A 14789-nucleotide genomic window follows, 5' to 3' on the forward strand; every position below is an offset into this window, starting at 1 on the left:
ATAAGCATGAAATTTGTCTAAGGCAAACACTACAACTAACAATTCTTTCTCTATGGTTGTGTAGTTCCTTTGTGCTTCATTCAATGTTTTTCTTACATAGTAGATCACATAGGGCTTTCCATCTTCTCTTTGACCAAGAACAACTCCTATAGCAAAACCACTAGCATCACACATACCTTCAAAGGGTAGTTGCCAGTTAGGAGCCCTCACTATTGAAGCGGTGGTAAAAAAAATTTCAATTACTCAAAACTCTTTTGATGTCTCTCATCCCATACAAATTTAGCATCCTTACCCAATAGTTCACAAAGAGGCTTTGAAAGTTTAGAGAAATCTTTTATAAACCTCCTATAGAACCCTGCATGGCCAAGGAATTGCCTTACTCCTTTTAGAGTTGTTGGGGGTGGCAATTTGATAATCAATTCCACCTTTGCTTTATCAACTTCAATGCTTTTCTTGAAGATGATGTGGCCCAGGACGATTCCTTGTTATACCATAAAATGGTATTTATCCCAGTTAAGCACTAAGTCCTTTTCAATGCATCTGTTCAGAACCGCTTCCAAGTTAACTAAGCATTCCTCAAATGTACTTCCATATATGGTGATGTCATCCATAAAAATCTTCATAATTGGCTCCACCATATCACTGAAAATACTTAACATACATCGCTGGAATGTTGCTGGTTCATTGCATAAACCAAAAGGCATTCTTCTGTAGGCATATATTCCAAATGGACATGTGAAAGTGGTCTTCTCCTGGTCTTCAACATCGATTTCTATTTGAAAATACTAGGAGTAGCCATCCAAGAAACAATAGAAATGATGGCCTAAGACTCTCTCCAACACTTCATCAATAAATGGCAATGGAAAATGATCCTTCCTTGTCACAACATTCAATTTTCTATAATCAATACACACCCTCCAACCTGAAGTGAGGCGTGTAGCAACTTCTTCTCCCTTTTCATTTTGTACCACTATGATCCCTGACTTCTTTGGTACTACTTGAGTAGGACTCACCCATGGGCTATCTGATATGAGGTAGATAATACATGCTTGAAGTAGCTTAAGAACCTCAACTCACACCACCTCTTGCATACGAGGATTCAATATTCTTTAAGGTTGACAAATTGGCTTCGCTTCTTCTTCCCTGTATATATGATGTGTAAAGACCAAAGGACTGATGCATTTCAAGTCAAATATTTTCCATCCTATTGCTTTCTTACATCTCTTGAGAACTTCAAGTAAACACACCTCCTGAGGAGTAGTAAGAGATGAAGATATAACAACAGGGCACTTTTTATTCTCTTCTAGGTATGTATACTTCAACTCCGTGGGCAAGGGCTTCAAATTAAGCTTTGGGGACTCCTCTTTAGCAACTTCTTGTTCTCCCTCTTTATTGAACAAATGTAGAATTTCTTCTATCCTCCTCCAACCTTGTAGAGTAGCAAGCCAATCTGAGGGTTCAGGCAACCCTTCTTTAAGATCCCCAAGACTTTCATTTAATTTCTCTTGCATTTTCTTATTACAATGCTCCTCCACTAGAGTGTCAATGATGCACACCTCTTCTGGACCTTCCTCTTATTCTGGAGTGATTGGCTTTTTGGACATATAGAAGATATTGAGCTCCAATGTCATGTTGCTAAACGTGAGTTATATGAGTCCATTCGTACAATCTATGATTGTGTTTGATGTAGCTAGGAATGGCCTTCCAAGTATGATAGGAACATAATTAGTTTCCTTGACAATTAGGTCTGTGTCAAGAACAACAAAGTCTACTGGATAGTAGAAATTGTCAACTTGAACTAAGACATCTTCAATTATCCCTCTTGGAATTTTCATTGATCTATCAGCTAAAGATAGAGTGATTGATGTTGGCTTCAATTCACCAAGTCCCAATTGCTTGTAGACAGAGTATGCTAGCAAATTCACACTTGCTCCTAAGCCAAATAAAGCTTTCTCTACTACAGTTCCTCCAATCATGACTGAGACGGATATTTGTACTTCAATGGAGACTTGCACTATATGATAGCACTTACTTGCTCAGTCAAGAAGGCTTTCTTATTCACATTCAACCCTCTTTTGATAGTACACGAGTCCTTTAGGAATTTTGCATAAGTTGGCACTTGTTTAATCATATCTAGCAATGGGATGTTGACCTTCACCTATCTCAATACTTCTAGAATTTCTTATGCATTTCTGATTCCCTTTTTCCCATGCAAAGCTTGAAGAAAAGGTGAAGGTATGTGTTTCTTCATCACATCTCCCTTGATAACTACTTTCTCCGGATTTTAATTCACTATTGAATCATGGTACTCTTTCCTTTCATTGATATGTTTCTTCTTTCCTTTGATTTCCTCCATTTTCTCTGTCTCTTCTTCTTCTTCCCCTTTTTCAACATGTGGCTTGGGTGTTGGCAGCTCAACTGTTTTACCACTCCTTAGAGTGATCAAGGCTCTGATGTCTCTCACCTGTGAAGACTCTCCGTCATGAGCTTCCACTTCATGGATACCCTTGGGGTTTTGGTGAGGTTGAGAAGGAAATCTCCCATTCTCTTGCACTATGTTAAGGTTAATGAGCCTTGAGATTGAGTATTAGAGATTATCTATCTTCTGAGATAAATCATTTTGCATTCCATCCAACCTTTTATTCAATGTATTCTCAACACTGTCAATTCTTTGACTGAGTTGAGCATTGATAGATTTCTGATCTCCAACAAAATCTCCAACGACCTTGCTTAGATTCACTATTGCTTGTTCAAGATTTGAAGCTTGTTAAGATGCTTGGCATGGCTATGTATACTGAGGTGCTCTTGGCTTCCAGGAGAAATTTGGATGGTTCCTCCAATTTAAGTTGTAGGTATTTCCATATGAAGCATTGTTGTTGGGCTTGAATTGTCCAATGACATTTGCTTGATCTCCAAACATTTCCCTAATAGCTAGAATTGTAGGACACTCCTTCACCAAGTGCTCATAAGATTGACAAATAGGACATGGCATGACTTGCACTAGTGTTTTAGCAACGACTTGCACTTCACGTGTCTTTTTCAGTTCTAGCCCCTTCAATCTTCTTATCATAGTTGCAGCTTTTGCTTTCATGTCAATATCTTCATTCAAGGTATACATCCCAGCCTTAGCATTAAAGGCATTTGGTTAAGACTTCGTCTTCCCCACTTCTCCTTTGTTCAGTTCATCCCATCCCCTTGAGACTTCTGCAACATAATCAAGAAATCCATGGCTTCCTCCGGATTCTTACTCATGAAATCTCCTCCACAGTATCGAGGAGTTGCTTCATTGAGGAAGACATTCTATCATAAAAGTAACTCACCAATAGCCATGTATCAAAACCATGGTGAGGACAAGCATTGATGGCTTCCATGTATCTCTCCCAACACTCATAGAATTTCTCATTCTCTCTAGTTGAGAAGTTTGAAATTTGCCTTTTCAAGCCATTTGTCATATGAGTAGGGAAAAATTCTTTGAGGAATTCAACTTGCAAATCAGTCTAAGTTTGGATACTCCTTGGCCTTAAAGAATTAAGCCAAATCTTGGCCTTATCCTTTAAAGTAAAAGGAAATAGCTTTAGCCTAATCAAGTTGATTAAAGCTCCTCCCTCTTGGAATGTATTACAAACATCTTCAAATTCCTTGATATGTGCATATGGATTCTCACTTTCCATCCCATGGAAAGTAGGTAGAAGTGGAACAATATGCAGTCTAATTACTAGCTGCTCTGTAGGAGGCACTATACATGATGGTGCACTCATACGAGGTTGATGCATGTGGTCCCTCATTGATCTGAATGCATTGGGATTGTCCTGGTGACCGTGGTGACTATGCTGATCTTCACGAGTAGTTTCCATGATGTTTAAGCACAATTCCAACTCTGTTTTATGAGGTGTTTCAAGTTTCACAAGTCTTCCTCCACTGTCTCGTATCTAATATGGCATACGCAACTAGTAACAACTGTAACAAAAACAAAGGAAAACAAAAGAAAACAAAACTACAAAAAGACTAAGATTAACTAAAACTAAGCCAAAGGATAGGCTAAAATATGAACAAGTAAAAGAAACAATTTAAAAGAGTTAGTCAAATGAAAGAAAAATCACCAAACTTGTGATGAAGATCACAAGTACTCTCAAAAGGTGATACCATTGTAAAGTTGGCACCATCCTCGACAACGTTGCCATTTGATTCGTGCCCAGCTGTGTATGTCATGTTAATTGGTGTTCAATCAATTGGTGTACCTTGATTTCGGTCCTCAAACGAGAGTAATCAACAAAATTTATAAACCTATTTCACCATGTACTAGGATAGCCTCAGCTAGCATAGCATAGTGGCTCTAGGATCGTTCACTAAGATGGGTTTTCAAATTACAACTGATATTAATTCAAAGCTGAATTGGTGTTTTTTCATTTCAATAGCTTTAAAAGAAAACATAAAGATGTTTGAAAAGGTTGGTTTATAAGTGAAACCAATAATAAATTAATGGAAATTGCTTATAAAGAAAAGTGTTTCTTGGAGTTTTTGGATCACTAGGATCAGGCTCCTAATACAAAAAGAGAGTTCCGATCACTTGAATCTTTTCCTCGCATTGGGGATTTAACATATAGTTATTTCCTGAACCAGTGTGGTACAGATGCTTTCCTTTTATGGATTCAAACACTAATTCCCTGTCACTAAATCATCTTGCAATGGTTTATACCTCTCACCTAGCATTGGCCATTCAAGGTGATCCTTAACCTTGGATTACCCATCAAAAGCTAACAAGAGATAACTAATGAATGTCTCCTTGGAGTCCAAAAGCTTACCAAGTGTTGGCTAGTTTAGAAAAGCCTACCTTTAAACCATCTCCCAAAGGCTCGCAAGAGATAAACTAGTGTATCTCAATGGACGGAGACCACTTGCCTTACCAAGTGTTGGCCCAGGTGATTTTAAGGTGTTTTAAGTTAACTAAAAACATAAAAACCATTAACGGGTCACACTTTCTCTTCATTAAAAGCTAAAACAACAAAACTTCCAATTATTGCATTCGGAACCTTACCCAACTTCCCTCACTCCAAGAGACAAAAAATCTAGCCACTCATCCTCTAAGGAAACATCCTCAGAGTTTGTTTGGCTAGTGAGAAAAATACAATCAAAATGAGTAGGTAAGGTAGAACAAAGCTCTGTGTATTACTTTCTTCAAAACTATACAAAAAATTGGTCTATGTGAATAAACTCCCGAGATATCTCTAAAGAAAAATTATAATTGATATATATATATATAGGTTATTCACCCTTTCTTCTTACTTTCTAACTAAGAAATCATACGATTGGTGGATTACAAGGAGAAAATAGGGATTTCAACAACAAATATTTGAAGAAAAAAATCTAAAAGAGTCGGTCGCAAATATCTATGAGCACACAGATGGATTTCGTAAGTTGGAACATGACTTGTGACAATTTCGCAAGCTAAAAGTGTCCATTTTGCAAGAAAAGGTTGATTTCGCAATTTGAATTTTGTGATTTCGCATCTTGCGGAATTGTCTTTTAGCTTGGTGCGGTTGTCTTCCAATGGCCATAACTTCTTCATTTCAGCTTCAATTTAAAAACTGTTTGAAATATTGGACTCCTGACTTTCCAAGCTTCGAAATGACATATAGTATGCATAAAATAGACTCCAGGAAGTGATCGAAATGTGTCCTACAGATGCTGTCCTCTTGGATTTCTCCATGTTAGATTCCTCTCTCTATTTTCTCTTTGCATTCTTGATTTGCTTTTGGCAAAGGACTACAAACCTCCAAAGCTTGGATTCTTCATGTAAATGAGCTTTCATTTGCTTTTCTGTGGATTATACGGAACTCTCCCTCAACTTAGGTTGCTTTAGTGATCAAAAAGCTATCAAAAACACCAAAACTTAACACAATTTGATTAGAAATGTTTGTAAGGGTCCTTAACATGCCAATTGAGTTAAAGGTAATAGATAGTACTCAAAAGTGTTAAAAAGAGTTAATTACAAACTATAAAATAATACGTTTTGAGTAGTAATCAGTCATTGCCATGAAAGCATATGTGGAGGCCACTTTGCTTCACAAAAGACAACTATGAAGGTATTGCAATCGTGTTTCTATTGGCCCTCACTTTTCAAAGATTCTCACACCATGTGTAGGAGTTGTGAAAGATGCCAAAAGCTTGGGAAGTTGACAAGAAGGAGCATGATGCCTTTGAACCCCATTTTAATCGTTGATCTTTTCGATGTCTGGGGCATTTACTTCATGGGACCTTTTCTTATATCCCTTGGCTACTCTTACATCCTAGTGGGGGTTGATTATGTCTCTAAATGGGTTGAAGCAATACCATGCAGATACAATTATCACATAATTGTTCTCAAATTTCTGAAGGAGAACATTTTCTCAAGATTTGGAGTACCCAAAGCCATTATTAGTGATGGGGGTGCTCATTTTTATAACAAACTATTCAAAACTCTCTTAGCTAAGTACGTGGTAAAGCATAAGGTAGCTACACCTTATCATCCTCAGACTTCTGGCCAAGTCAAGTTAGAAAATAGGGAGATCAAGAACATACTGATGAAGGTGGTCAATGCAAGCAAAAAAGACTAGTCAGTTAAGCTCCATGACTCATTGTGGGCTTACAGAACAATTTATAAGACCATTCTTGGAATGTCATCTTACTGCCTCGTTTATGGCAAAGCCTATCATCTCCCCGTGGAGGTAGAACACCAAGCTTGGTGGGCAATCAAGAAGCTCAATATGGACTTGAACAAAGCTGGCATGAAAAGGTTCTTAGACCTTAATGAGATGGAGGAATTGAGAAATGATGCCTACAATAATTCAAACATTGCAAAGCAGAGATTGAAGAGGTGGCATGATTAGTTAATCTCCCGCAAACAATTCTAGAAAGGACAAAGAGTCTTATTGTATGACTCTAGGCTTCACATCTTTTCGGGAAAGCTGAAGTCAAGGTGGATAGGTCCATTTACTATTCACCAAGTATATTCAAATGGAGTAGTCAAACTACTCAATCCTAATAGCACCGGGAGCTTTAAAGTCAATGGCCAACGTCTCAAGCCGTTCATGGAGCAATTTTCTCGAGACAATGAGGAAATCACCCTCCTTGAGCCACATCAAACTTGAAAAAGAATGGGTTAGATGGGCTTAGTATGTCGAAAGACTACTGAAGTCTATATTTTTTTTGTCTGTCCACAGTTTTTTGCCTTACTGTTGATTGAAAGTTTCATTGATTTATTTCTTATTTTAAATTTGATCTTTTTGTTTCAATTCTAATCTATAGTGATTTAATTTACCTTTTAATTATTAATTACAGGTATATTACAAAATAGATGGAAAGATCTATGAAAATTCTTCGAGCAGAGAAAAATTCTGAAAAAGAAAACCAGAGCATGTTTCGCAACTTCAAATCCAACTTGTGAAAATTTAGCAACTTCAAATCCAACTTGCGAAAATTTCGTAACTTCAAATCCAACTTGTGAAAATTTCGTAACTTTCCATTTATCCTGTGAACAACTTACGAAACCATTTCGCAAGTCTATTTATCTTGCGAACAAGTTGCGGAAATTTCGCAACTTAAAATAGCCTTACAAAATGCCTTGCGAATCCCAATAGGCATCTGAATTCAAAAAGCCACGTGTTAAAACAACTATTTAAATGTGACAAGCCCTGTTTTCATTTCTCATTCTTACCTGAGCCTTGCGAAACCTCTCCACCACTTTCCAAAACTCAAGTGACCCATGGCCAACAAATGATACCTCTCATTTCATTCCAGCCATGGCGCGCATCAAAGAAGGCCACACCGACCCCTCAAGTTCTTGTGACTATAGGCCAAGAGCCTCCCCACCTCTGGATTCTTCTTAGACCCCCACGCCTCAGACCATACTGTCATCCGAGGGAGGAGCACCATTTAGCCCTCCTCAACGGAGATACGCCACGCGGAGACCATCGACGTCTCCACCCCTTATAGCAATCAGTACATAGAGCCCCACCCAAGAGAGCCAGGACCTCAGGCCCTAGAGAGTTTTCTAGGCATCCATAGCTTGAGTCGAGGGCCCCTTCAGATTCTCAGATACCTTCCAGCCTTGGTCTGGAAGCCATCATCAAGAGGCCGATGGTTATAGTGCCACCCATTGAGGGAAATTCTGACTACGGAGCCCGACCTTTTCATTCTGAGCTTTATTTTGACAGAAAGGCCTTGTGACAATAGCCAGAGCTTCAGGATTCATTCAGTCTACTTCAGAGGTACCATCTGAAGCACCTTATGACCCCTAGGGAGTTTTTCTATCCTCGAGTAGCCATGGATTTCTACCAAACCAAGACTACCCAAGATGTCCCTAGCCCGACAACCATCCATTTCATCATCGGCGGACGACAAGGGATCCTAGAGGCGAGAGCCATAGCACAGGCTCTTCATATTCCATATGAGCCAGCTAACCCAGCAGACTTCAGAGACTAGTCTCGTATATCTCAGTGGGACATGGTCCTTATCCTATCCAGGGGGACCTCATCAGACTCATATATTATCCGTAAGGAGCTTCCATCTGTGATGCTCCTAGTGGATGTGATGCTGCGGTCCAACATCTTCCCTCTCTAGCATCTAGTGCAAAGACAAGGAGTCATCCTGGAAGTATTATTCAGGATATCTGAGGGCCATTACTTTGGGCCCCATCACCTGATAATGGTCGCTCTCCTCCATTTTGAGGAGAAGGTGCACAAGAAAAGGCTACAACGCTCTATTATTTTCGTTGCTGCTCTGTCATTTATTGGAGCACATGGGAAACCCTACTAAGCCCCACCTTGAGCGTTGCCATCATTGTTGAGAGCATTTCACTCTCGACAAATGGACACATTTGACATGTTATGTAGCCCTTGTAGCAGAGCCACCACAGGCTAAGGAGGTATCGTAGGATGAGCATTCCACAGAGTCTCTACCACATGCCCCTGCACCACCTATGCCTGAGGTCACATCTATTGTTCCACTACCTGCTCCTACAGCACCTGCCATAGTGCCAGTACCTGAGAGTACTTCTACTACACCTCCTGTTCCACCAGCCGCATCCGCATCTTCTACACCACAGCCCTTTATAACCATATCGGCCATAGAGTTTCATGCTATGATTAGTTTGTTCAAAACAATGACTAGGACACATAACGCTATATTCCAACAGATGGACACGATGTGTGTGCAACTCAACCAACATACTGCCATCCTTCATCAGATACAGCAACATCTGGGTATCCTGCCACCACCTCAGGCTGACATTCCTAGCCCATCAGAGCCTATAGCTCCAGCCGAGCATGCCATCACAGCCGAGGCCCCAATCCAGACTACATAGGAGGTGACCACAGATCCATCATCATCACATGATCCAGCCACCTACTGATCATTTTTCTATCATTTGTATTTACTCATTATAGCATAGTTATAGTATTTTATTTAGTTGATTTTGTATTCTAGGATTGAATGTATTATATGCTCATATTCCATATGTACTTTTCTAGAGTAATATATAGACATGATTTCTAATTATTGATTACTACCAAAAAGTGCTATTTTGTAGACCTAATTATAATGGTTTTAAGCACCTTTGTGTAGTAATCATATTCATTTAACCCAATTAATTCATTAAGGTCCTTAGTAATTGGTTTTAACCATTTTGTGGCAAGTTTACATGTTTTTATCGGCTTATGAATCAATTCAAGCATGCCAAATGATGGAGGAGCTACTTGGACAAGTTAAAGCAAGGATTTTGGAAGTTTACAGGCTTGAATTTCAAGTGGAAGCACGAGCACAAGCAAAGAGAAGCGAAGAGGAGAACAGAGGACAGCAGCTGCAGTCTTCTTTCGCACTTTTGGGGCACTTTCCGAAGTCAATTTTCTACATACTATATACCATTTCAAAGCTCAGGAAGTCAAGAATCCAACACTTCAAATCGTGTACAATTTGGAGCTGAAATAAGGAAGATATGGCATTCGGAAGACAACTGCATCAAACCTTGCGGGAATTTCGCAAGGTGAATTTCTCCTTGCGAAATTTCGCAAGGTGATTTTCCTCACGATGCGAAATTTTGCCATTTCGCAACATTGCGAAATTTTCGCAAGGAGAAATTCACCTTGCGAAAATGCCAAATCTCCTCTCTTTCTCCACGCACGCACCACCGACTTCCCAGATATTTTTAGCTTGATATTTTCTCATGTAAATTCCTTTTGTAACCTTGTATTCAGCCATCATAAGGCTTTATCTTGTAATTTTGCTATATATAAAGGTGCACAACACCTCCAAACGGAATTGGATTGGGAAGAGATAAAATTGGGGAGATCGATCCTCTGTACATTAACTTAGGAATATATAAAGCTCTTTTTTCTCTCTTCTCCGGTTCTTCCCCATTTCTATTTTCTTAGAAACCAAACAGCCTCTGAGGATTTTTCCTCAGAGGATGGTTGGCTAAAACCTTTAAGTTTCTCAAAGTATGGATGTTATGTGATGGCTTGGATGCAATCCCATGGAAATTTCTCGCACCCGGAAGGTAAGGTAGTCGTTTTTCATTAATGGTTCATTACTGCAAAGTTTGGTTTTTATTTCCTTTGGACAACTTCCAACGGCCATTACTTGATAAGCTTTTGGATTTCCATCCATTAGTTATCTCCTACGAGCTATTGGAAGGTGAGGTTTTCAATTCCAAGTTTTGCATTAATCCATTAAAACCAATTTCAATGGCCATTGAAAGGTGAGTTTATCACCTGGAATGACTTTGAGTTGCCAATATTTGGTAAGCTTTTGGCTTTAGACCATTAGTTATCTCTTACGAGCCATTCAAAGGAAGTCTAAGGTGAATAACCATTGATAAAATCCACTACCATCTGTTTTGCCATTTTAAAGGATTAAAACTTGATTTGCTAAATCCATACCGGTTCGGGAAGCAAGCATCACCATAGTTGCAACCCCAACGCGAGGAGCCTATCCTGAGATTTCCAATTTCCATAAGAGCCAGAGCATAGCTATCCTATCTTTGAGAAACTTGTTTTTACACCCTTTCATTTTAATCTTTAATGTTAGCTTAAGTTAGTTTAAATCTCTTTAAAACATTTTCATCTTCTTTTAAAGCTAACATCCATAAGAAAATCACCTATTTTCCTAATTTGAATATCACTAGTGTTTGCGAAAACCCTTCCCAGTGAACGATCCTAGAACCACTATGCTATAGTAGCTTGGCTACTTTAGTAATAGTATTTAAGGTATAAATTTTGTTGATACGCCTTTAAAGCTAAGCTACCATGAGTCGCATCAATTATATTTGCCATTTTTTTCTTCCTCTACTCATTACTCGTTTTTTTTTTTTTTTTGAAGCATGTGGTTTCTCCTATCGACTCACATCCAAACACATTCAGGAGGTACCACTTCCTCCCTCTATATTTAATCATTCTTGCCACATTGAGGGCAATGTAGATCTTGGTTGGGGGTAGAGTTGAGGAAGAAAGTTTTGTTAATAATATTAGGTTAATTTACTAATTTAGTTGTTTTGCTTAAATTTAATTATTTTTTTTTTTTTTAAGTTTTTACTCTACTCTCCATGTTTATTAAGGAAAATTTCTCAAAATGAAATAGGATAAATTGAGTTATTGTTTTTTTACTTTAAGTTTAGAGTTAGTATTATGCTTATTGAGGTTGATCAATTATTGAAATTCTTATTGAATTCAACCTTATTTCTTCCACTTTAATCTTACCACACACCGTTGATTCGTGCCCAGCTGGTGTACCTTGATTTCGGTCCTCAGACAGGAGTAATCAACAAAATTTATAACCTATATCACCATGTACTAAGATAGCCTTAGCTAGCATAGCATAGTGGCTCTAGGATCATTCAATGGGAAGGGTTTTCAACTTGCTATTGACATTAATTCAAAGTTGAATTGATGTTTTTTCATTTCAAGGTTAGCTTAAAAAGAAAACATAATCTTTGGTTGAAAAATGATTGGTTTTAAGCTAACCAAAACTAATAGTAACTGAAATTACTAATAAAGAAAAGTGTTTCTTAGAGTTTTCAGATCACTAGGGTCAGGTTCCTCATACAAAAACAGAGTTCTGGTCACTTGAGTCTTTTCCTCGCGTTAGAGAATTAACATATAGTTATTTCTCTAACAGGTGTGGTACAAATGCTTCCCCTTAATGGGTTCAAACACTAAATCCCTTTCACTGATGCATCTTGTAATGGCTCGTGCCTCTCACCTAGCATTTACCATTCAAGGTGATCATTAACCTTGGATTTCCCTTCTCAAGCTCGTAAGAGATAACTAATGGATGTCTCTTTAGAGTCCAAAAGCTTACCAAGTGTTGGCAATTCTAGAAAATCCTACCTTCAAGTCACCTCTTAAAGGCTCGCAAGAGGTAAACTAGTGCATCTCAATGGACAAAGATCACTTGCCTTACCAAGTGTTAGCCCAGGTGATTTAAAGGCGTTTTAAGTTAACTAAAAACATAGAAACCAATAACGGGGCACACTTTCTCTTCATTAATAGCTGCAACAATAAAACTACCAATTCTTGCACTTGGCACCTTACCCAGCTACCTGAGCTCTAAGAGACAAAAAGCCTAGCCACTCATTCTCTAAAGAAACATCCTCAAAGCTTGTGTGGCTAGTAAGAAAAATACAATCAAAATGAGTATGTAAGGCAGAGCAAAGCTCTGTATATTACTTCATTCAAAACTGTACAAAAAGTTGTCTCTGAGAACAAACTTCTGAGATTATCTGTGTAAAGAAAATTACAAACTATATATAAGAGGTTATTCACCCTTTGTTCTTACTTATTAACTAAGGAATCCTATGATTGGTGGATTACAAGGAGAAAATGGGGATTTAAACAACAAATATCTGAAGAAAAAAATCTAAAAGTGTCGGTCACAAATATCTGGAAGCACTCAGGAGGATTTCGCAAGCATGCAAGATGGGCTGCAAAATTTCGCAAGCTGAAGGTCTTCATTTCGCAGCCAAAGGTTGATTTCGCAGCTGCGAAATTGGCCTTCAACTTGGTGTGATTGGCTTCCAATGGCTATAACTTCTTCATTTCAATTCCGATTCGCACACCATTTGAAGTGTTGGATTCCTAACTTCCTAAGCTTCGAAATGACATATAGTATGTATGAAATGGACTCCAAGAATTGCTCCAAAAGTATCCAATAGTTGTTGTCCTCTTGAATTCTTCATGTTAGATTTCTCTCTTTGCTTTCCCTTCTTGCATTCATGATTTGCTTTTGGAAAAGGACTATAAAGCTTCAAAGCTTAGGTTCTTCATGTAAATGAGCTTCCAATTGCTTTTCCAAGGATTCTATAGAACTCTCCTCATTCTTGGATTGCTTTGGTGATCAAAATACTATCAAAAGCACCAAAACTTAACACAATTTGATTAGAAACGATTAAAAAGGTACTTAATATGCTAATTGGGTTAAAAGGTAATAACTACTACTCAAAAGAGTTTTAAAAAGTTAATTACAAGCTACAAAATAACACTTTTTGAGTAGTAATCACTCCCTCCAACCTACATATTGCTAGTCCCTTAGCAATGAAGGAGAGAAAAAGTAAAATAAACAGTAATATACTTTACAAAATCATGCTGATCACTTCAAAAAATTTTAAGTGGCATGATGATCAAACTCTCACATGGAACATTAAAGATATAAAACTCAAATTTCAGCAAGAGTTATCAGATACTTTGCCTAATCACAATTCATAAAGAAAAGGCATTATGCAAATTGAAGCTTTAAAATCATTTCCACTTCCAAAGGACCAAACCTTACTCTTCCACAAAAATCTAAGTGTTACTTGATAGTTTCCAAATATAGTATGCTGAACTAATCTCTCCCCCCAACCTAGTTCTTTTTCAACACTTAGCAAACTTACAAAATTTAATAGGCTAAGAACGCACCCTTTTGTTTCACAATTTTATTTTATTTTTTATTGTAGGAGTACAAGGCTTAAAGGTTCTCTTTTCTAAATTGTCCATGTAACGGGGGTCCCTCGATAACTCCCATCCAATTAAGGTTTAGGGCATCAAGCTTTAAGGATCTTTTAACCACTAATTCCTTGGATTTTACTCCAGACTTTTGAAATTGAAATTTAATACCTAAGCACCTACAATATGTTAAACTCCACCTATTCACCCTTGTAACGAGCATTGAGGTTGGTGACTCCCAACCAATGAAGCCTTAGGGCACCAGGTTTTAAAGATTTTCACCATATACCCCTCAGACCTTGCTCGGGTTTCAAGGCAAGCAAACATTTTTCTTTCTTTCTTTTTTTTTTTTTCAAATGCTCATTGGTCTTTTATAAGGTGTCCCAACACTATTAAATGAGATCAAAGGTACCAAGTCTAAAATTTTCCTAAGTCAAGAGGAAAATAGTTCTTCATCTTATACTCGGAACCTATTGTGCACAGTGTGTGAATAGCTTAAAGTGGAAGAACTAAGGTTGAATTCAATAGAAGTTTCAACAATTCATCAACTTTAGTAAGCATAGAACAAACTCTAAGTCAAGTGAAAAACAAAAATTCGATTTCTCTCATTTTATTTTGAGAAATTTTCCTTAATAACCATGGAGAGTGGAATAAAAACTTTAAAAATTTTAAAAATTAAGCAAAAAGCAACCAAATTACCAAAATAACTTAGCATTAAAAGCAAAACTTCCTTCCTCAACTTTCTTCCCCCCAACCAAGCTGAACATTGTCCTCAATGTGGCAAGAGTGATTGAAATTACAGGGAGGAAGTGGTACCTCCTGGGTGATATGAAGTTT

The sequence above is a fragment of the Vitis riparia genome, unplaced genomic scaffold (genome assembly GCF_004353265.1).
Source record: "Vitis riparia cultivar Riparia Gloire de Montpellier isolate 1030 unplaced genomic scaffold, EGFV_Vit.rip_1.0 scaffold393_pilon_pilon, whole genome shotgun sequence".
Classification (NCBI taxonomy): domain Eukaryota; kingdom Viridiplantae; phylum Streptophyta; class Magnoliopsida; order Vitales; family Vitaceae; genus Vitis; species Vitis riparia.